This window comes from Varanus komodoensis, unplaced genomic scaffold (assembly GCF_004798865.1).
Source record: "Varanus komodoensis strain SLA01 unplaced genomic scaffold, ASM479886v1 scaffold36, whole genome shotgun sequence".
Taxonomy (NCBI): domain Eukaryota; kingdom Metazoa; phylum Chordata; class Lepidosauria; order Squamata; family Varanidae; genus Varanus; species Varanus komodoensis.
This window is the reverse complement of record NW_025335873.1, coordinates 9,110,301-9,134,397: the sequence shown is the minus strand read 5'-3', so window position 1 is coordinate 9,134,397 and position 24,097 is coordinate 9,110,301. Positions and strand designations below refer to the sequence as shown.

General features: G+C 54.2%; 2 protein-coding genes across 2 annotated transcripts in view; one reads left to right on the top strand and one right to left on the bottom strand.

The window, feature by feature from the left end:
• The window catches only part of LOC123028185 (spermatid perinuclear RNA binding protein), a gene marked incomplete at its 3' end in the record, with an annotated part of 57,807 nt that extends 37,752 nt beyond the window's left edge, over nt 1-20,055 (bottom strand). Inside the window, exon 1 of the mRNA XM_044439730.1 lies at nt 20,009-20,055. The remainder of the gene's footprint in view (nt 1-20,008) is intronic.
• The window catches only part of CRB2 (crumbs cell polarity complex component 2), an 87,987-nt gene that overhangs the window by 3,151 nt on the left and 60,739 nt on the right, over nt 1-24,097 (top strand). The window lies entirely within an intron of this gene.

Here is a 24,097-nt window from a genome sequence, read left to right as displayed (position 1 = left end):
GTGCTCTTTTGCTTACGCACTCGGTTTTCAGGGAAGTATTTTACTAACAAACCTACATATCGTGCAGAACCGAGCACCCCGACGCTGAAGGGTTTTCCATTTCCACTGGCCTGGCTCCTACTTGACCTCTTACGCCATCCCCTTCCCGAGATCGGTCTCGTAAGCCTCGAAAGGCCCACCCAGCTCCAGGGTTGGCCTTCTTGAACAACTGCTCAGGCTGGGTTTTGTGCCAAGAGCATTTCCCCTGCTTTGAAGCTCCCGAAAGTGGGCAGGCCTCCATCTTGAAGGAACGACTCGGCCCACAAATGTGCTTCAAAGCTCACACGCCTTTCTCACGCCCACAATCCTTTCGACATTCACGGGCCTTTCCACTGGTTTGCTCCCACTAGAGGAGTCCAATGTGTGTGCGCGTTCGTTTCAATTAGAGTCATAAACTCCTGCCTCTCTCCTGCACATCACCTGGAGAGAGGGGTCCCCAGCATGTTAGGATCAAGGACAGGCCTGGAATCTGTCGCGGGCACTGTCACAAAATGGTTGCCACAGGGTGGGGCTTGCCCACACATAACATGGCTGGCGGGGTGGGCACCTCCAGTTACACAACACGCATTTCCCAGATGGCAAAGCAGTGTGACTCAGAGAAAAACAGCTTGGCCAGGAATCTGATACGAAGCAAGGGAAGAGTCCAAACTCCAGAACACAAAGCCGCTCTTCTGAAGGCAAATAAAGATGATGCTGTGGGAAATCGCTTTGCCCACCAGTGCCCTGTTCAAACATAATAACCCTAAAAAAACCTTAAGCAATAAAAATAAAGATCAGGAGGGGGAAACTTTGTGACGACTGCCTTGGACTTCGCAGCCTGCATACACCCAGCTTTTTGCACCCAGAGCTAAATGCTCCTGGCTGAGCAGTTGAATGCAAGGAAAACTGAGGGCTCTACCAAATATGGAGGCCACTTCAACCCAGTGCCTCTCCCCAGAGCAGAAAAACTCGCGCGGTCTTCCAGTAGGAATCCACCCGGCAGCCCCACACGCACCCCTCCGATGCATTCTGAGAGAAAAGGACGGGGAATAAAATTCCTCGAGGAGCAGCCAGCTGCTCTTTTGGCCCAGTGGGTTCTAAATGAGAGATCACAGGACAAATCATACACAAACAACCTTCCTCGATATACCCATGTTCTATTTTAACGTCGCCTGCTCCCAACGATAGCTCTGAAATGGGTTGCCAAACTTTGCATTTCTGTTTGTTTAATTTCTAGGGTGACCTCCGTGCATCCGCCTCAGCTCTCATCAGATCAGCTCCAGAAAATAAACCAAGCCATCCCTACCACCACCCACAAAGACACATAAATAGCCTGCTTTGTTTTCTGAAGTCCACCCAATTTCAAAAGCCTCATGTGCGCACCCACAAACCTACTGCCCCGAGCTGCTCAAATGCCTGGCAATGCACAACACACAAACCGTGTCACCAGCTCACGATTGCCTTCCCCAAACTCTTCTCTTTCAGCTTTGGACTACAACCCCACCCTGGCCGCCATCTCTTGGAGGAATAAATCAAATACTTCAACTCCCAGGATTCCTGCCCATTCGCCATGCTGGCTCAAGTCCAAACCATCTGCAGGGCACGATCGATACGTCCCTGCGATGCTCTCCGATTCGAGATCCAGGCCCTGAACTTCGGTCCAAGTCCAATCCTACCAAGACGGGCTGGCACCTCGAATTCCCACGCCCTAGCAAGAGTGAAGAAGGAAGCTCTCTAGAGGATCCGCAGTAAATCAGCAAGGATGTCTCACTCCCGATCGCTGTACAATAGCGAAAACAAGGTTCCATTTGGATGCCAGGAAGCACTTCCTGACAGTCAGGACCCCCAGGGTGTGGAATGGGCTTCCACAGGGGGCGGCTGAGGTCCCACCGGTGAGGGTGTTCAAGGATAGGCTGGACGTGCACATGGTGGGCATGTCGTGAGTGGAGCCGGCTGGAGCCAGGGGTCAGACGAGATGGCCGGGAGGCCCCTTCTGACTGGCTCTATGTTTCTATCTTTTTCCTCGCCCCCAAAGTAGACTGCTGAAATCAATAAAAGTTGGGGGAAGACAGAACTCATTCTGGGTGAGGAATGATCAGTGTGAGAGCTCCTGACTGGGCACCAGGAACTAATCCTCGGACCAAGCCTGGTCCAAGAATTAGTTACATGCTTGCTCCACAATTCTTCCTGAGCCACTGTTTTGCTGGGCTCAGTCGGTGGACCTCGGGGTTTTGAGAAAAATCAAAGATCCCAGAAACTTAAAGCTTGCTCAACTCTAGTTTGCAGGTGCATCATAACCATGCCAGTTAGGATAAGCAATTTCACAGAAAAAAATGCTTAAAAATCTCAAGAGCAGAACAAAAGCAGGTTATAAATCTAATAAATAATAGTTTATAATTTTAAAAAAACTGTAAGAGTGGCAATAAAGTGATTGTTGCTACATTCCAGAAAGAAACAGAAGAGAACAACTCAACAAAATGTTTCCAGGAACACAATAGAAGCAATAATAACAACAATTTGTCTACATAGGGATTAAAAAACTTTCGTATTTGTCGTTCTTATACCCTTGTGCTTTTCTCTGCTCCAGTGCCTCTAAACATTTCAGTGGTTCGTTTCCAACCAACCGGCTCCCAAACCATACTTTGCAAAACATTTATTTTTATTTTGCGCAGTTGAAGAAGGGGAAACGATTTCTCCTATGACTACAATTGCGCTTGTTATTATTTCTTTTCTTCCCTCCACCAACTTAGCGGGCAGCACAAGAAACCAAAATGTTGCTTTGCAGCAGATGGAAGCCTCCAGAAACAGAGGAACAAACCCCCCCAAGATATAGCTCCGAAGCTTCATTGCGGAAAAAGCTCTCGCAAGCTTTTGCCCATGGAGTGCTCTTGGAAGACCTTGTTGGGATGTGAACTTCTTTCGTAACGAACACAGTGCTGAGTGAAGCCAAGAATATTTGGACCACGGTGAAATTAGCAACCTCTAAAAATTAAGACATTCTTACCCTGCATTGGAGAAAGGTTGTCATCTCCATGAAGGGAAAGTCAACCCACCTGTCAACACAAGCAGAATTTGGAGCTTGACCTGCTGTTTTTAAACACCAGCTTCTAGTCTTGGGAAAATGCATCTTTAAAAACTAGAAAAGACCGACCACTGGTTAAGAGCTGACTGGCAAGTCCTAACTTTTCTAAGCCGTCCCGAGACTGAGCTATTGGACAGCATACAAACACTTTAAATAAATAAATCAGTAACCCATGCCAAGCAGCCTTTGCCAGCTTGGTGTCCCCAGAAGGGTTACAGCTCACAACCACCCCGGGCTATTCAACCATTACAATATACTGGGACCAGTCTGTTCCAATGATCAGTTCCACTCCCTCACCAAAGGGCATCCCAGAGAACAAAGCATAAAAAATAAAACCATGCACCGGTGTAAAACGCAAGACATAAATGCAATATCGTAATAAATTAGACCCACTCTAAAACCAGCAAGCAAAGTCCGTCGAAAATCAATTTAGGCTGTAAATTTAATTTTACATTTCTGTTCAGGGCGGAACAGCCAAAAGGAGTGCTTAATTTGCCACTGAAAAGATGTTCCACGGTATCACTCTCAGGAGGACACTCCAAAGATGGGACCAGTGTGATTCTCCCCCATTCTGGATGGCGGAAACGCCTTCCCCAAGGTTTCGTTACCGGCAGTTCGTTTGAACTAAAATAAGCCAAATAAAGCCCTGGGGTGTATTCAGAGCTGGATGTGGCCTTTCAGCTGAAAGAGTTTCCCCACTGCCGAAACCAGCAGCTTCAGGTACCCTAACCCTGTGCACGTTCAGACAAGATAAAGGCCTACAATCCCCAGCATGCCTGCCTCGCGCCCTTGTCCCTCTTACATCTTTATATTGTGAAACACACACAGAACTGCTGCTACGACGTTTTTAAATTCAGCTGACTGGACCCTTGCTTGATGGCTCTTTCACACTGAAACTGCGGGAAGGAACGAGGGCTGACTTCCCCAGAACATCTCTTGCTGTTTTATTTTATTTTATTTCCAAGCAAGGCAGAAGAGAGAAGCCCTCTGGAACAACCTGGCAGGGGTAAAACGCCCTCTCCACCCTTCAAACCTAAGTCCGAAAGCCAGCGCGAAGACCGCTTTTCACGCTTCTGCAGAGGTGGGTGGGGGAAAGCTGCCACCAGCTCTCCCGAGGTGCCTGAACTCATTCCTTGCTCTCTCTCTCAGAAAAGGTTCTCGGGCCGGAGCAGAGCGCAGCAGGAGGAAAAGGAGGGGAGGACGGTGACGCCAGTGGAGGAGGAGAGGGCGCAGCTTATCGGTGCCATCGAAGAGAATTGCACGGCGGAAAAATGTTCCAGGCACCTGAGAGACCTGAGCACTTTCCGCGCTGTACATCTGCCTACCTTGCAAAGGGCAAGGGCAGGTCAGCCAAGAACTGGGACACCAGAAAGCAGCCTCGCCTCGCAAACAGGCCTCTCCACAATCCTCACCTGCTTGGGGAAGGGGAAAGGGAAAGGGGGGGGGGGGAGAGGGAGAGCAGCACTGGAGCGCGATCATTCATTTCCAAGAGGGCCTTCCTGGCAGAACAGCAAAAACAGGGGCCACCATTCCAGAACAAGGGAATCCAGTGTTCCAAAAGAGCAGAAACCAAATGCTGATTTCCATGCATGCTTCGGGGACGGGGCGCTACGCCCGCTGCCAAGATGGGAGCAATTCCAGACATATTTACAGCGCCTGGCGTGGCTAAATAGAGAGCAACACTTTCCTAAACAAACCAATCCAGACACTTTCCACTACGGATGGAACTGTCTGTGTGTGTGTGTGTGTGTGTGTGTGTGAAGGTCTGATGCACACAAAGCCAGCCACCTTGGGGAGCTCATTTTAAGACCATTCCTTTGGGCAGCTGCAAAACGCCCTGACTCCTCGGGTTAAGGAGTTAGCCCCAAAATGCGGCTCTTTGGGTCAATAAGCAGCGGTGGATTTTTACCCTTCCTTATAAAATAGTAAAGTCCACCAGGAGCCTCAACTCCCATTTCGTGTCTTTGACGCTCCTGCTGTGCCTTCATGCCAAACACACGTTTGCACAAACGCACACATGCACAACGTAAGGCGAATGTAACAGTACCGCGAGGAGGAGCATCTTCCATACAGAAAGCTCCTATTTCCCGCTGAGGGACCCAAACCCCGTCCTTTCACTTGGGGGGGGGAATCCTACTCAATCAAACAAGACGCACCATAGCAATGCCTGTCTTCCAGGTGACACAAACCGTCCCCCGCACCTGCCGCTCCTTTTGAGTCACCAGAACTAGACAAAAGATAGGCTGACGTGTGTGTGGCGGGGGGGGGGGGGGGATGCTGCGAGAGGCCACCTTGGACGGGGCCTTCTGGGCAAGGCTCGAGCCAGGCTTTCTGCGTGCGAGGCTGGAAGGCCGGCGGCCGGAAGCCGTGCCCTGCCCCGCAACGCTTCGGCACCCGAGCAGGCCTGCCATCACGGCACAGGGCAGCGAGAGAGACGGTGCCCAGGCCCGCTCCTCCTCCACGCTCACGCTTGGGGGAGATGGCCTGCCACTTTTGGATGCGCTGCCTGTTTCGGAGTTCACGCACACCGCCTTGGGATCTTGGGGATGAAGGGAGGCAAAGGAGCGTCAGTAAAGCATAAATGGCAGCAAAATGACGATCCGTCGGCAAAGGAGCCTGGTGCGTATTTTAGGCTGCCGGTGGGGCTTCATGGGCAGGGCGCACGGCCTGCTAGAGGCGTGTGTGGTCTCCATGCTGGATGCGCAAGGTTCAGTCCGGCGCCCCCACAGTCGAAGGAAGAGGGAGAGGAGGCACCTCTGTCTGAGACCATGGACAGAAGCTGAGCCCAGAAGACACACGGCTCAGTGAGATGAGCCCAGAATCTGAGTGGGGACGGTTGCGTTTACGGTTTTCCCTGCACGGAGGCCAGCGTGTCTCCTGTAACCGTCCTCCACCCTCTGCAACCAGACCAGCGAGGCAGCCTGGGAGGCAGTGAGCTTCAGGACCCAGCGGGGCCGAGAGCCCGGACTTCCCCAGCTCCAATCCCAGACACCAAACCCTGGGCCACAGTGGCGGCAAAGTGGCTTCCGGCATTCTTTGAGTGGCCCCTGAGCATCTGGTCCCCAGCCGTGCCCTGGGGTGCGGTGGGTAAGGAGGCCGCGGAACGGGAAGCACCCACTTCCAGGAGGTGCCATGAGGGCCCCCGGTGGGAGGACTTAAAAATACGGGGGCAAGAGAAGGGTCTCGGGCTACGAGTCCTGGTTGTCCCATGCCGCCCCCAGCCGCAGAGGCGGGAGGCGAGGGAACAGCACCTGCTGGGGAGTCTGGGAGGAGGTCCCTGCTGGGCTTCCGCTCTGGGAGATCCTGCGAGCGACGGGCTGGCCAGGGTGGAAGCAGCTGGGCCCAGGGCGGCTCTCCTGTTGCGCTCACAAAGCCACTGCCCCTCAGCGGACGGGGCCCCCAGCGCCCTAGAGTCACGGCTGCGGGACCCCGAGGGCGACGTCCCGCCGTGCTTCTGGAGGCAACTCCTCAGGCACGCTGGAGATGCGGCTGGGGAGCCCCGAACGGGCAGCCTCCCGCAGCGGGATCACCACTCAGATGAGGGCAGAGGCCTGACCTCCAGCCATCACCGAGGCACGGCGGGGATGCTCGCGGGACCACCTGAGCGCAGCGCGAGCGAGCGAGCGAGCGCCCAGATTCTCTCGCCCCACCTGACACAAGCCAATGCTGATAATTAACAGACCATAATCGTCCTGTTTGGCAGCGAAGAACTGCCAAAAGCCGGGCTTGGTGTCGGAGCCCTCGTTCACAGCTGCCAATAACAGGCTCGAGGAAGCAGGCTTAATCAGGCCATTTGGCCAATCTGGCTTCCTCAGACCACCTATAAATTCAGGGCCCAGTAAGAGATGCCGAGTGCAGCGTAATTTACTGCAGTCATTTAAGCCCTTCTTAAAAGAGCCGCCCGGTGCCGGTAAAGGCACTCTGCATGCTGTGTTTCGAATGCCCGTTTCATCCCAAACACGTACAACCACCCTGCGAAGAGGGCCTGCATCTTTCAAGAGGCTCGAATGGGCTGTTGGGGCTAATAACATTCAGACTTGACTCAGAACACCTGGCCAGGTAATGGCCGGGATTTAATCTGGTGAAGTCTGCCTGCCAGTGGAACGGACCCCACGGGATCAAATGCCCCCTCCCTTCGGGCGCCCCAGCCTGCCACCCCCCCATCCACTGCAGGGGCTTGGGGACCACTTCGAAGTACGTCCGGGGCAAAGCAGATGGACTGCAAGGCGAAACAGGGAAACTGCTGTTCCGCTGATGAAAGACTGGATTTAACCAGGAGGGACGCGGTGGCGATCATTTACCGACATGCTAACCTAATGCTGCTCCAGTTGAACAGAGTGGTTTACATCAGAATCAAGACACACGGAAAGCTTTTGAAAATGGAAAGAAGACCAACAGCAACGGGCCAGAGTCAGAGTCAAAGCAGCCACAGAAAATCCATGATTCTAAGGAATGGGTGGGCAGAAAATATATCAGGATCTACAGCTTGATACCTGGATGGTCCACAGTAGATCTGCAAGGATCTCGGAGGCCCCCGTTGTTTAACAACGCAAGAACAAAATCACCCGCAATTGCATCACTGAAGAGAGGAAAGCTGGGAATCGCGAGACTGGAGATTACTGGGAAGAGCAGAGCGTCCCCTTAGCTCCAGCCCTCGGTGCAGAAGGATCGCTGGATCCGGATTTCCATTCCAAGCACACACCCCAACCCTGACTGGGGTGCCTGGGGGCTCCAGTCCAAATTAAGCTGGCCCCCTAAATCTACCGAGCCCCGTTCAGAAGTGATGTGGTGTTGGGAACGAAGGGGGCAGCTGTTCTTGGCATGTGTCCCAAGGTCGGGCAGATTCAGACTCGTCCGAGGAGGGGTCCTGGGAGCAAGCCTCTCCAGAGGCTGAAATGGGGGAAGGGGAGGGGCTTCTCTCAAGGCCCCCCCCAGGTGTTCAGGCGGGCTCTGAATCGACAGCTCCAGCAGCCGGCCAAGCCTGGCACAACTCGATTCCACGATGCAACAGCAAGAGCGATGGGCAAAGGGCAGAGAAGAGGCTCGCCCACTTCCAAACGGGCTGTCCATGGGGGGGGGGGGGGGGCCCCAAAATCGGGGCCCCGGCAGGCCCCCGGGGGGGGGGAGCCCACCCCTTCCCCAGGTCATGGGCTCCAGTGCTGTCCTGCCCTAACAGTCAGGAAATTTTTCCCGATGTCTAGCTGCAATATCTGGCTTCCTGTAACTCAAGCCTGTTATTCTGTGCCCTGCACTCGGGGATGATGAAGAAGAGATCCGGTCCTGTCTCTCCTCTCCTCTCCTCTCCTCTCCTCTCCTCTCCTCTCCTCTCCTCTCCTCTCCTCTGTCTTCTCTCGTCTCCTGCCCTGCCCTGCCCTCCCTGAGGCGAAACATGCCCAGTTCTTTCCTTCTCTCCTCCCAGGGCTCTGCTTCCCGCCCCTGCCCCATTCTTGCTCCCCTCCTCAAAACCCTTTCCCGCTTTTCTGCCCCTTTCCGGAACGCTGCTGCCCAGGACGGGGCGCAGGGCTCCAGCCGAGGCCCAGCCAGTGCTGAGCACAGGCGGAGCGGGACTCGCGCTTTCTGACAGGCAAAGGAGGGCACATGTTTTGCTATTCATAAATAAATACGCGCCTGGATCTTTGATCCAATCTGAAAAAGACATTCTTGTGGTTCTTAACGAGCGCCAAGGCAATGACCTCATCCAGCGGGACAAAAAGACAAGAGCCCGAAGTTCCCTCAAACACCATTGAGAAGGGGAAGGGTGCATGTGCGCACCCGTGCGAACACACACCAAGACCGCACGACCGCACAACGGAAAAAATCTTCCTCGCTCGGGATGGGACTGCTTTTATCCCCACTGCCCCGCCATCACTAAAAACGTACAATTTAATATAAACATTTATTCCACACAGCGAGTCACCAGGAAGAGACGCCACCGCAACGAGCGGCCCTGAGCCATCCCAACATATAAACCTCCAGCCGGATGAATTAGTGCCTAGCAAAACAACACATAACTCACATTCTCTGTGTCGATCACCAGGCAGTATCTTGAGGCTCTTTATGACTAAGCCAAAACCACAACATGCAAGAACAGCTCTAAATTATTCTCCACACAGAGAGAACAGTTAACAGTCAATAATGGGATGGTGGCCGGGGCGGGGGGGGGGGGGCTCCCAAAATGAATGAGCCACTGGAGTTTGCTGGAGGCCAATTTCTCAAGTGACGCCCGCTGGCGCTGCACGCCGATGTGTGCACGCTCCCCAGCCGGTTGCGGAACAAGAAAGGGACATCGCGAGCGCCGTAAATCAACCAGGATGCCGCGGAAGTTGCAGCCATCTCTGGGCTGCATCAGCGTGCGCGAGCGAGCGAGCGAGCGCACGGAAGCGAACGGGTGACGCCATAGTGCGGGGCAGGCAAATTTGCAAATTCTGCAAACTCGGACTTTCTGCAAATTTGGAAATGCAGCTGAGGCGGGGCAGGCAATTCAGGAGTCCTCGTGAGCAGGCAAAATTGGCTAATGCAATCGCCTAACTAACTGCGGGGGGGTGGGGGAGGCTTGGAGAACTGCTGCATGGGAAAGGAAAAGAGCTAAAGGGCCAGCAACAGCCCAGCCCCCACGGAAAAGGTGGGGCGAACCACGTGGATGCAAAGCACCCTCCCACGAAAGCCACACGCCGCGGCTGCGTGAAGAGCAAGGTGGAACAGCCATGCAAAACTGGGAAGCAGGGCATGCACAGGTGGGCGAGCTCTCCCTGAGAAAAGGAAGCAGGAGGCAGAGGATTTATCACCTAGCATTTGTTCAAGGAGTTCTCCCAGCACTTCCCTGAATTGATCTTGTTCGCAGTTTGAACAACGGAAGAGGTGGAGCACGTGGGTCTTAAGCTACGGAAGAGAGATACAGAGGGAGAGAGGAGGCTGTTTGTAACTGGCCACTGCTGGCTGACACAGAGGGATTCTCAGCCCAACCCACCTGGAGGGCACCAGGTTGGCAAAGACAGCAAATTCCGGCCCCGACCAGGTAACGGGAACAACCCTTGTTGTGTGTGACGTGCACACCTAGCGCAGCGTCCCGCGATCAGCCGGCGTGCCTCGAACTGCGACTCTCTGCAATACAGACAATAAGACTGGCTCATCTTTTTCATTATAAGCAGTATTTCTATACCCTCCGTCTTCTTCGAAACAAGTCCTGAGGTGGTTTTAAAAAGCCAGTGATCACAAAGAAGGGATCGCAAGCACCAATGCAGGTGCCACAAGGTTGGTGCCAAGACAGCCCATGGCTTGGGGAACGCTAAAGCCTTCCAGGATTCTCGTACAGTCTGGGGCTAGCTGACCCGGAGGGTTTTGAGGGGCTTCAAAAAGTGCCAAGCCAGAGTGATTCTAACCATATTGCAATTACCACTGTGATGCCGCGCAGATCTGTTTTATCATTACCCCTCCTCTCAATACGGTCTAACGGCACGGCATTGGCATGATCACAGTAAAAGCTATGACGGCAATCTCAGGTAGTACGGATCTCCGCACACTAGTGAGCATTTGTGAGTTTGTGTGCATGGGTGTCTTTTGGGCGGAAGGGGGGTTCCGGAGAACATGCTCTAAATTCGCTTAAGACCAGCCATGGAACTTCACAGCTAAGGCAAGATTTGCACCCGGGCTGCCGGCATCCCACCGATTCGCAGCTGAGGCGGAGCATAGCAGAGGGAAATACAACGACGGCTGCCAGCGACTGCCAGAAAAGTAACACAAAGCACGGTAGGTAGCTATACTGTGTGCACGCCTCACACCCTTCCACAATCCGGCGCCCTGCAGCTGGGTTGGATTACAACTCCCACCATCCCCAGCCAACAGCCTAATAGGGACTGCAATCCAGGACCCCGGGAAGGTGCAGGGCGGGAGCAAGGCCAGTGTAAAAGCCATGCTTGCAGCTGGCTAGCAAGGAGCTGCCGTTTTAATCCTCTCTTCCCTTGCACAAGAGCTGGTGTGGGGAACTCAGGACCCAGACTGGGGGCGGGGGGGGATAGGGAAAGTGCTACCTATAAGCTCTCTTAAGTACCTTAGCAGCTGCCTGGCTACAGTCAAGAGGAGCATCTCAAATGACCTCTGCTCAGCGGCCGACGCGGTCCGGCAACAGGGTCCTTTCTCAGCTCTCTCTCTCCTCCCTCGCTCGCTCGCTCTCTTTTCCTGCCACCTTCACAAACACCAAGCCTCCAAGCACAGTTGGTTCTCCAGCAGTGTGGAAAACGTGTGGGTGTTTCTTTTAAGCGTGATTTCTATAAAAAGAAGGATTGTTTGCAAAATCTTGCATAAGGGCCACACACACGCACACCTGAAAAGAGAGAGAGAGAGAGAGCAAACAAAACCCAGCCTGGCTGACAAGGAGAAGCTTCGCTCCAATTCTGTAATATTTCACCTTTTGAATGAAGACGGGAGAAAAAGGCCTCCAAGCTTTTTGCAAAAGCTGCAGAACAAGGGGGCCAGGAACAGACACCAACCGGTTCTGTGAACCAGGATGCTTTGTAATGGATCAGGCAGGAGGAGGAGACCCTGTTTCCGTTAGAAGATGCAAAACTCTCCCTTACATGCAGAGGTTCAGACTGTTCCGGGCTAACATTAGAAGCAGGTGTAAACCACACTTATCTCTTTGTCTGGCAGTAGCTGATGCCCTCAACGGAGCATCAGAGGAGGTGTGTGGTCTTAATTTAGGCATCTACAGTACAGCCCTCATCCCCCGGCAGGGAAAAGCCCAGCCATGGGGGTACCACGAGCATCAATAAGACAGCAAACTTCTAACACACACAGCATCTTTTTCCATATGTGAAGGACTGAAGAAGAGTCCTGTGCAGTCCGTTTGCCTACGATGTTACCCATATAATAAATTTGTCCACCCAAAGGAAACATTGTCAGCCGCAAGAGGGAAACAGCTGCCACCCACAGAGCAGAGCAAAAGCAGAGCAGATATGGATTCTGTACCTCGCTCAGCCCTTCAATCCTAAACCGGAAATGTGAACTCATGACTCACCAATCCCACCAGCAAATCTGGCTCTTACATTTAAAACGGCTGGCGAAGTCTACAATGCACTAAAAATACGGACACGCCGTCCTTGTACGCATTTGCAGCACACGGCATCTAAAAAAGGAAGCCAGCCGCGTTGGGAAAGATGCAGAGAGGGGCGAACAAAACGATCCAGAGGCTGGAGGTTAAAACAACCCTTCAGCTTGTTTAGCTTTTAAAAAAGGCAAGTGAGGCGAGGCAGGAGAGAGAGGGGTAAAATTATGTACCGGATGGAGGAAGTGGAGAGAGAGACATTTTCCCCTTAGAAAACTGGAACTCAAGAGGGCTAGGAAGCAAAGGAGAGGGTGGGTCAGCAAAGAGAAGGTGAGACGTCTCCATGGGATGCTTACTTGGGTCAGGAAACTGGACGCGGGAATCACATTGATACCCACCAAGTTGGTTGGCTTTAAAAATGGATTGGACACTTGGAGGAAGAGGCTGCTGGTCCGGGTACACGAGACACCGGCTAAATAAAAGAGAAATGGAGTAAAACCCACATTCTTGGTTTGTTCGAAAACTCAAACCTAACAGCGACCCACCACTGGCCAACCAAGGGAAGCCCCTTGAACTAGCAAAGTCTGCAGCAGGTGGTGGGGAAGCACCCAACCTTGCTCACATCCTACGGAAGGGGAGGCACGGGAGTGAAGGGTCTCCTTCGCAGAGCCGTGGGGTGCAGGCCCCCCTGGGACTTCAGTGGATAAGGGAGACGAGGCGCTACTCTCTCGGGAACCACCAGCCTTGCATGCAGCTTCTGCTCGCAGGCTTCTCACAGGGATCCTCTATGTAAGGAAGGAATTCTGAGCTGGATTCTCTGCTCCGATTCAGCACCACTCTCCCCAGGCTCTTACAGGGCGCTTCGCAAAGCCATATATGCTACAAGGCAGCCTCGTGCCCCCAAGACCCACAGTGTGAATTTCGACAATGGCACAGCACCAACCAGCCTCCCGTTAACTTTTGGCAAATTCCGGCAGAATTTCAAGGTTTAAGAGCTGCTTCTCCCCAAGACAAGGCGACTGAACTTTGTCCTGGAACAGTCTTGAACACGCACAGATCTACACTGATTTACCTGCTTCGTGGAAATGAACCAGTGCGAAGGCAAATGGATTTTCCACTCCCCTTTGACAGCTGAAAGACAGGTATCAGCAAATTGGGAGGAGAAACGCTCACCTCCTATGACGCAACGGATTGTGGACCTTTAACACTTTAAATATATGAAGGTGTGGCATACAGACGCCACCTTCAAATGGATCCCTCGGATATTTGGCCCACTTTTTTGAAGTCTTTGTATAATTGCTAGAAAACAGTATGAACTTCATAAAACAGATCTAGATATTAAAAGACAGGGATTTTTTAAAAAAATTACTTTTTCTGGTGCCTGTGTGCATTTATTAGATGCGTATCCTACCTTTTTTCTTTTAAAGAACTCAGAGCGGCTTATGTCATTCTCCTCCTGCTGCTCTCACTCTTATCCCCACAACAACCCTGTGAGGTAGGCTGGACTGAAAGTCTGTGACTGGCCTTAAGTCACCCAGAGAGCTCCATGGCTGAATGAGGACTAGAACCCGGATCTCCCGAGCCCCAATCCCGCACTCTTGACCACTGCATCACACGGAGACTCTCCCTTTTCTAAGGTTCCCAACAGGAATATTTCCAGCCCTGGCTGGAGGTTGAAATGAAGCCGTCTGTCCTGCCAAGCACGTGCTTTGCCGGCGGGCAACAGCCCATCATCCACAAAGCACCCTGGCTCAGGTGGCGCGACATCAGAAAAACAGAAGCCAGCTACCCCTGTTAGCATTATTCAAAGCAATATCAGGAACGGATGTTTATTGCTGCCACAGAATTGCATTCCGAGAAAACAACTTGTAATTTGTTGCTGTGTGGTTATTTTGTTTGGTTTCGTTCTTCTAAATACAACAGAACGAAACCAAGATATTGACTGACCAAATGCCTCTTGCTAGAGAGAAGCACATGGGGGGGGGGGGGATTCCATGACCTGCAGGTGTGTTACTGGTCTTCCAAGATACCCCTCATTTTCTGCAGCGGGGCTGCCGTTTCAATGATGTCGACGTGAAACTCCCGGAAGGCACAGAACCTGGAATATCCAGGGGACTCTCTGACACGGGAGGTCAGTGAATTGTTTTGAACCCCTCCTGGAAAAACCTTTCTTATACTAACCAGACACAGTTTTATTGAATTTGTTTTTAATGAAATCGTTTTATGCTTTTAGTTTCAAGTGTCCTGAAATTTCTGCACCAGAGTATGGAGCATTAAACGCTGCATCCTTTTCCTTCCATGTCCTTATTCCTCGTGTGCATATCATTCCCTAAAGCGAGATCATGGGGGCTGAAGGCAGGGACTAGCTCCAACGGGGTCTGCTCGTGAGCTTGCCCGTGCCATCTGGCTCTCTGCCGTTAGGCGTGGAAACGATGGCTTAGCAAGGGTGCCCCGAGCTAGATCTTCGCACATTGAATCCCGGATCAGGCTGCCCCTTCAGTGCTCAAAGTCAAGGAAAGGTTGCAGAATGGAAAGGTCAGGGGGGTATTCCCATATCTCAGACCATTTTGGGCCAGCTGAGTGGATGCAGGCAGCCTCCCGGAAGGGAAAACGGCAACGCACGTGGGGGTGGGAAGAGCAAGGCCTTCAGCAGCCAAGGAGAGAGACTGCTCAGCAGCATGGTCTCTGTGATGCAAACACAAGGGCTTTTGGTGCCCCTTGACCAACTGCCAAAGCAGTCCCCTCTGGATCGGGCCTGTGGGCTAAACGTGGAGACCCACAGCCTCATCTCCCACAGCTGCTAACTCACCCTTGGCTTCCCAGTGTTTGTGCAGTTTTCTCAAATCCCGAAAGCTGGAAACTGCCTCTAAGGTTTTACCAGTGAGGCAATAAGCTCTTTAAGCTACAATATTCTGGCATTTTTGCTCTCTCCTTTTTGCTCTCGGTTCGGCCCCCTTTACCTTCGGACCTACCCACAACTAGAATGCGGCCCAAAATGGAATTTGACCCTTAGACTGACAGACATCCTGCATTCCCATTCTAAAACGTGGTGGAAAACGTCTGGTCCAAAGGACACACTCTCTCCAGCTCCACTTCATTCTGCCAGGCCTCTGGAGCTCTCTTTCAGATCTAACCACGCTGGGAAGGTCCGTCAAGGCATATATACTAGGAAAGCCAATCGATCCCGATTCCCATTAATAACTGGGAATGTTCCTTGGTCAGAGGTTTCTTGCCTGTGGATTAATGATCCTTGATAAAAACAGCAGCAACAAAAGCACACAGTTAGAAATGTAATTCCAACGGAAGGGCCGCTAGGCCCAAATCAGGCTGTCTCAGGTGTTCCCCTGACATCTTACTTTTCCCCTAGTGACCATTTGCCTGCCCTAAACCGAGAGGTCCCCCTTGTCCTTTCAAGCTGGCCTAAACAGCCAAACCGCCTGCCTTCAAAGCCACCTGGTGATGCAAGCAGCCATTTCAGCACTGCCTCGAGTTTCTAAAGGATTTCTCACAAAACTCTCCCTGTCAGCGATTTCTCTTATTTTGCAGGTGGAAACTTTTGAAAAATCAACTCCAGACTGGCTGTTTCCCTTCCACGCGCTCCAGTCCTCCCCGCCTGTCAGTCCTCCAAGCCCTGACTCAGAAGGTCTGGCACACCGAGCTTGGGCGAGAACACTGCAGACCAAGGCCCTCAACACTGTCCTGCCACTAAATGAACCGGGCCAGCTCCTGTCAAACACATTCTCTTAGCCAAACCCACCCAGGGCCTTGCCATGAGGATGGAAATTCTCCACACCCCCCCACGCACACGTACCACTCCTAGCTTTCGGGGGAAGTGTGTAAAGTGCCTATAATCAAGCAAGTTAAAGAGGAATTATGCCAACAAAGACTGAAGATGCTCCATCTGCCCATGTCGCCTGGAACCCGCTCTCCCAGGCCTGCCCTTCTCGTACCAGAGAACAGGCGAGCTATGTTTTCTTCCCCAAAAGAAAAGGCTGATGAGCCCATCCAGACGACCGCAGTTAAGGGACACTGCGTCCAACCCAAAGGTTCAGAAACGTCGGAAGCTTTCCAATACTGGAGGCCTTCAAGCAGCAGTGGCGCACCCAGGCATATGGGATGGCTTAACGGGGGGGGGGGGGGGGGCCCGGGGGGGGGGGGGGGGCGGGGGGGGGGGGGGGGGCCTGCACTGAGCGGGGGGCTGGACCGGAGGGCCTCAGGGGCCGCTCCCGACTCTAAAGTTCTCTGTTTCCCTAACCCTGACCCAAAAAGATATTATTTCAACTGGGATGGAAAACACGCAACCCTCCAGACCCTGCAAGGCCCATCAGGCAAGGGAGGATGGGGCTGTAACCCAGTAACATCTGAAGGACACCTTTCTCCACTCTGGTCTCAGTGAAGCCTCTATGAAGAGTCTTTCAAAGAACAGAAGAGATAGAACAGTACACTTAATTTTTTTAAGGTAACAGAAATCTATCTTTCCTGCAGCAGTAAATAAAGTTATTTGCAATAATGAGGACAATGTTTATACAGGTACGCTGTTGTTATCTGATAAAATCTAGGAGGAACATTTGAAGTGCCTGCTCACTGATACATTTCACTCAATCAGGCACAAAGATTAATATTACCAGAATCAGACCCATCGGGGGCAGCTAGAAGTTAGAAATACTGTTTCTCTTGAAGTTCTCTGGGAAGGATCACCCCACAATGTTTGGGGGGGGCGCGGCTGGATGAACAGTGGATGAACACAAGAAATCAGGAGACGGAGTCAATGCCCATGCCTTTCCTTATATCATGCACCCAAAATTATATCCTGCATCTTATATAAATTCTGCTCCTCCTCCTCCTCCTCCACTTCCAATGTCCCCCACAACACCAAGTCTTGTGTTTGATGATTAACGGTAATCAGGAGCCAGCAAATCCAGAGCGAGAAGGAAGCAAAAATGAAGCGTGAACACTCACAATTCAAGACTGTGTACAGAACTGCCACCAAATTTGGAACTGCTGCTCCGGCAGAGCACAGAATGTCCGGAGCCACCAGGAAGCAGGCGCAGATGCTTCATTTTTCGAAAAATCAGGTCAGCCTGAGAGACAATATAATACGCCATGCCAACTGCACAGAGGGTGAATTCTGAGAGTGGAGGGTGAGGGGCTGCAAGGAACGCTGTGTCTAAAGAGCCCCCCAACTCTCTCAAGGCCCCTTGACGTTACTGAGCACCTCTGCTGCACTGCATCGTTCTGGTTCGTGCTTCTCCCTGGAGAGGAGGGCCAGCCAAGCTCCCTGCCCACACCGTCTCAACCCAGCAACATGCAAAGAACTAGCCAGCTTCCTTCCACCACACCTGCAAGTTGCAAACTCCACGGAGGACTCCACCGCCTTATCCCACTGAGCGGCGTCCCTCCCAGGAAGCCGGTGTGCATGGCAGCCCCCCTACCAAGCTGTGGATTTCTCCTGCAACCTCCTCCACGCCACAAGGGGGTCACACCCTCGACGGCCGTACGAAAACGAGCAAAAACCGCACAGTTGTGTGGAACAGCGGGGACTTCAAATGCCAGATAAACCTTCACAAGCCGTACTGTCTCGTTCCGCATGCCGGATGCAGCGTCCTGCCCTAGCAAGAGGAACCGCACTCTCAACAAAAGGATAAGGAATTAAAATCACTGAGAAATTATGCTCTGTTTGGAAGTCCAAAACATACAGCTGGGAGGAAAGGGCACGAGATGCTCCTGTTCTCCAAATCCTACATCGGGATCAGGTGATCGCAAAGACTGCCCTCTTTTATACCGTTTGCCACAGTCCTTCCACCCCACAGGGTGGGGTCCTCCCCATACCCCAGCCTGCTAAAGCTGATTTGGCCACGGTGCAGAGGAGCTTGGAATTTTGGTGCCCACCACGTAAGACCAGGAGACCTTTGCGCATGGAGGGTTTCCACGAACGATTCAAGATCTTGCTTTCCCGGGCATTCCTGGGCCGCCAGCATCATCGGCCACCCACAAGCAGTTCAACTGAAGCCGTCCTGCCTTTACCATCAGTTTAAGGCGCAGGCCTCTTTGTTGTGCCTTCGATGAATCCAAGTCCCTGAACTTGGAGGCAGACACACGATAAGGGCAAGAGCAGGGGTGGAGGCAGTCCTCTCCCCTCTGTTCCCCCACCGTGCATTTCTGCAAGATGGGCTTGTCTGTCTGTCAAGCAGAGGCTTTTCGTGGGAGGAAAGAAGATCGGGTGAGGGGGAGACAGTTTGCATCCTGGCCAGTCCCAGCACCTCCCTCCGAAATACGCCATGCAGCTCCCACTGAGGCAAAGCGCCACACCAGCTGCGAAGGAAGAAGGCAAGGACCGGTCCATCTCCAGCCCTGCAGCCGGCGACCCACAGCGTCCCCACCCAAGAGCCTGCCCAGGGTGCCAAAACTGCTCCTTAACAGTCTTCTAGGATTATTTCGTGTTTTGCACAGCTTTGGGAATTTTCTTTCGTTGGAAAGCAGTGTAGCCTTGCCTAAGGAAGAGTCCTGTGTTACACCAAGGTTACACAACAGTGCACCGCGGAAATTCACTCAGAACCATCCCTACCCCTCCCTGCTCCGTATTCTCAACCGCTTAAAACGCTGATACAAATAGGAAAGGAAGCCGGGCTGGCCCATGGAGAAACATCAGAAAAGCTTAGTTCCCCCCCTTGAACCATGGGCCCGGATTGGGTGGGGGGGACGTGTCTCAGACAGGTGCCTGATGGGCTCCCCATCTCCCCGCCTGAGCCCCGTGAAAGCACCAAACCAGGGGTGACTTTGGGGTTCTGCCCAAACCAGCAGGCCCAGTTCACCCACTGCTGCTACTCATCTTGCCCAGCACGGCAGTCAAACTGCCACACGCCCTCGCCTCCCCGGCTTCTTCCTCCCCAGGAAGCCTCAGGGCCTCCTGATGCGGTGCCTACTTTTCAAGGGCGCCCGCCAGGGCCCCCACCCCTCCTCGCCACCCCCCAATCCAGCCCCTGCCCCCCAAGCGCCTCCTGCACTGCGACAGGCAGGCCCTCTTCCCCTCCTTCGGAGAGCCCTCCTGGCCAAGCTGCGAAGCTCCAGCCCCCCCCCCCCGGGCGCCCCCCGCCCCCCCCGCGGGCCCCGCCCCGAGCCCACCTGCACAGTCCAGGGAGAGCCGGCACGCCCCCGCGGGTGCCCCGCACCGCCCCCTCCCAGCGCGCTCCCCGCGGCCCGCCCTCCCGCCGCGACCCGGCTTGGGACTGCAGCCCCCAGCATCCTGGACGCTGCGCATGCTGGCCGGGGCGGGCAGGGGGCCCGGCCCGGGGCAGGCGCTTCGGGCCCCCCGCGGCTCCAGGCCCACTCCCCCCGGCGGGCTCCCTCCCTCCCGCCGCTGCCCCCGGCGCGCACCCCTCCCCCTCCGCGAGCCCCTCCCACCGCGAGAGGCTGCCGGAACGCGCGCGGGTCCCGCCCCTCCCCCGCCAAACCAGCCCCCGCCGCCCGGTCCTGCGCTTGACCCCGGAGCCACCTCGGCCCCGCCGCCCGCCTCGGCCCCCGATTGCAGCCCCTCCGCCCCGGCCCGCTTCCGACGCTTTACTCGAAAGGAAGCCTCGCTGCGCCCCGCGAAGACCCGCTCCCCGGCGCGGGCGCGGATCGGGGCCACTGCCGAAGCCCCCACCGCGCCGCCCGGCGCCGCGCCGCGCCGCGCCCCCCCCCGGCCCCCCTGGACCGCCCGCACGCCGAGGATCGAGACCCTTCCCTCCTCCTCGCTCCCACTGCACCGCCCCCCCCACCGCGCACGCTTCCCCCAGGAATGCGCGGCCCCGCCTCCCCCAGCCCCGCTGCGCGCTCCCGGCCCGGCATCCCCGCCTCGGCCCGGGCGCCCCCGGGGGGGGGGTCCTTACCCGCCTCCGCGCCACCCCCGGCCCCGTCCCGGCTCGGTCCGGCTCTCGCGGCTCCGCAGCAGGCAGCTTTCGGGGCTCCGGGACCACGTGACAGCGCCCAGCGCCCCCATAGGCTGGGCCCGGACCGGGGCTGCCGGGCAACGGTGAGCCCGCCCCCTCCCTCCTTCCCTGCACCTGAGCGAGCGCGAGCGCGAGGCGGGCAGAGCCCTTACGCCGGCAGCGCAGCCCGCCAAGCAAGTGGCGTAGCCGAGGCTGCCTCGCCGCCCGCCCGGCGCCGCCGACGCAACTGGCGCAAGGTGCCGCGCTTCCCCTACCTGCGCCGGCGGCCCTCCTTACGCAAGCGTCGCAGGCCGGCCGCGGGCCCCCCTTGGGGAGCGCCTCCTCCGCGGACCCGCGCGGCCCGGGACTGGCGCGGCCGGCGGCGGGGGGGCAGGCTCCCCGCGCGCCCCTCCCGCGCCCTCCGGAGGGGGGACCGGGGCGCTGCCCTCGGGCGCCGCACCTGGGGGGAGGGCTTGCGCAGGCGGCTAGGCTAGGGCTGCGGCGGCCCTCGCGCAAAATGCTTACGTCGCGGAGGGGGAGGGGCTGGGAGGGGGCGGCGACGGAGGCGCGCGGCCAGGTGCGGCGGGGGAGGGGCGCGGGCCGCTGCAGGGGCCTGCAAGGGGGGGGCTGCTGGGGGGGAGAAGCCCTGGGGAGGAGGCTTGGTACAGGGGCTGGGGGGAGCCACGTGGCGGGGGCAGGCGGGCTCGTGGCGGGGCTGCCTTAACCACTGGGCCGCACTGCTCTCGGGCGGACGTCGCCCACCTGTGCCGCCACGTGCCTTCGACCCAGCCGCCCGCAGCACCTGCCCGCCGCGCCTCCCGCCCCTCCCTCGCACCAGGGCCCGCCCCGCTTTGCAAACTTTGGCGTGAACACCCGAAGGGTTTGGAGCAGTTCTGCTGTTCGGGGATTTTGTATATCTTTGTTTCGTTCTTGTTATTTGCTCGCTATAATGTGTTTTTTTTGTTTCCATTGCTACACATGTTTCCCTGCAGTCGGCTCAGACAGTCCCGTAGGACAATTAATGCTGGACAGAAGTGTGGTAAATTAATAATAAACGCCAAGTTCCCTTTCTGGCTCACCTTCCTCAGCTCTCTGATCTTTTGCCCCCCCCCCCCCCTTCTCAGCATGGACCCTGTTCTTGGGGCTGCAGGATACTTGTGCTTGAAAATGCAGCGTGTGCACTTCCCGACAAGGCATCGTGTCCATATGGCCGGGTACCACCTCCAGCGTCAAAGACACTGTGCCTGTGCACACTGGTTGCTGGGGAACATGGGTGCGAGGGTGCTCTCGGACTCATGTCCCCCTGCGGGTTGGCCACTGTGTGACCGGAATGCTGGACTGGCTCCACCCTGGGTATGATCTTGTGGGGCTTGTCTGACGTGACTTATATTTTCCACGGCAGACTACAAGTCCGGTCGTTGTTGGTCACAAACGGACAACCCACGGACAACCTTCCTCCAGGCTCTCCTGTCCTCCTCCATCCCGCGGAGCCCACCCAAGCCCACACCCACCACCCCAGTGGCCCCATCCAGCCCCCTCATCCTCTGCCGCCCCCTTCTGCTTTTCCCGGCAATCGTTCCCAGCATCCCACCCGTCCCTATTGTCCTCCAAATGCCAAGAGATGCATCTCTCCTCGACTGTTAACTAGGGGGTGAAAAAGTTTACCAATTAGAGCTAGAATGAGACCCCAGAGTCCAAACTCTCATCTTCCACTCGAGCTGCCTGCAAAGACGCCACCTTCTCTGCTATTTATAACTAATACCATGAATCAATAACAGGAAAGAAAAACTCATGGACATCGGACTGCAAAGCTTTCGTTAGGAAAGAATTGACCACGAAGCCCTGCCTCCTGCCCTCAAGTGCCGTCAGGAGTTGTTTATCCAAAAACTTGAATTCTCGACTGTTTGTTGAACATCTAACTCCTCTCAAGTTATCGAATCTATTTCCCTACCATCTGAAGTGGCACAGCAGTGCTTATTCCAGTGCAACGACCAAACTCAGTATGATGAAATTTATTTTGGAGTCACGTGGCTTTGCTCGGGGTAGGCAGAAGGCAGAGCCGAATCCACCAATAGAATTCTGGATGAATCCCCGCAGCTCAACCAAAAATTGGTTCTTGATAGTGTGTTAAAAACACACACCTGTTTTCTGCTGCCGCTGGCTTAGTGCTAACGATTTCTCACTCTGTGTTCCTTACGTATAAAGTAGGGGAAAGAATTATTGGCTCATTTTAGAGCATTGTAAGAAGATATGTACTGAACATACCGTCTTGGACTTGCATGCGTTTTATAGCTCACCAAATGAAATCGCTGCAATGTTGTAGCTTAGAAAATTGCCCACAGAATCACCTTTTCCCATTTGTGTGCCCATCAGCCTGCTGGTGGTTGGTCAACTGCGAGTTGCTGAAAAAGCAAACAATGTTTGAATTCTGCCCCTGCTTGGTTGATGCCGTTTAGGAGCTTTTAACTCAACTGCCTAGGAACCCGACTGCTTCACTTTCCATAAGCACTGGTTCAAGAATGCTGAAGGACTCGTTTGCGAAAAATATCCCGAAATTTGCTGGTTAAGGACTAAGCTGTAATTAGGACAAAAAAAGCACCAGGAGGATCAAGATCGGCAACGGAATTGGCCACTCACCTGCTCGCCATGTGCCGACACCGAACGCTCGTTTGGGGAGGCGAGGAGGCGAACCGTCTCCGCTTCCTTCCGGTAGTCCGTGGCTGTGTTCACACACAACACTAAGCCATGCTCGCCGTGCCGCACGGTTTCTTTCCCAAGGCCATGCGAGAGCTGTTGTGGCGCAATCATACGTGGCAGAAGGTACCTGGCAGTGCAGAGAAGCGCAAGTGCATTGGAGCATAAGCGATAGACTGGAACCTCCATAACGTAATGTCAAAGGTTTCTAACTGCCGATCGTTTAACAATGCAACAATAGAATAAACCCTGCACCGCCTCCTGACTATACTGCTGAAATGAAGAAAGCTGGAGGAGATGGAAAGGAACCAGGAGTACATTTTTGTTTGACATATCAATGTCCATTCAATTCTTGTACCCAAAACAGATTCTGGGCATTCATTCTAAGTCTGTGTATTTTGTACCTGTTGGATCTTGGGGTAAGAGTAAAAAGCAAAATCAAGTCTCCAAGCCTGAAACTAGTTCTTCCCTGCCCTGACTAGCCTTTTATGAAGCTAATCAAAATATTGTTGCAGGCAGATGTTTAAAATGTAAATAATTGTGCCTGTTTAGCTTAGAAAACTAATTCAGTTTATGTTTCTGTTGTATTACATGATGGGGCTTAGGGGACCTTTTCAGTATCGTTTGAACTTTCCTAGGAAGAAACAAACTCCCTTCCCACTTAAAGATATGTAGATATTGAATCTCTCAAGTTATTTCATAGCTCTGCGGGTCCACTTAGAGTTATTGCGAAGGGCAAATGAAAACTGAGACATTTATTCTGCATGGCATGTTTAATCCTTGCAGAAACTCAGACACACCTTCTGCCGTAGTTTCCTGAAGAAGACAACTGGCACAGCTTGCTCTGCACCCTGCAAAACGAGGGCCATCCTGCCTCGGCCCTGCCACACACAGATGTTTGGGGCCCTGATGCCCCCCCAGGCCCCTTTACCTGGGGCCACCTTGGCTTCCCCTGCCTGTCCCAAGGTGACTTTAACTCCTTCGACATTCGTTGACTGAAGACGTGGCAACTGCGTGTTTTAAGTGATGGAAATGTCAAAGGTGGTGATAAAAAAAAGTGATCTTTAAAGGTGTGCTTTACCTGCCCAACACAAACACACCCCAAACGTACGCTTTGGGTTAAATGTGGTACTGAGGAGTAACGGATGCAGGGTATCTTACCTGTGAGCAGGAACAAGTAAAAGATCAGCATTTTATGTTAGGGTGTTTGTGGGATGGAGTGAGAGAGGAAGGATGAGAGAACGGTTTATTGGGACTGATTTTATATTTGGAGTCAGTCAGCCAAAGTGAACGCCGCAGCTAGGATGCTGCAAGGGACCACCCGCCTGGGTGATACAATAAAAGCTATTCCGGCTA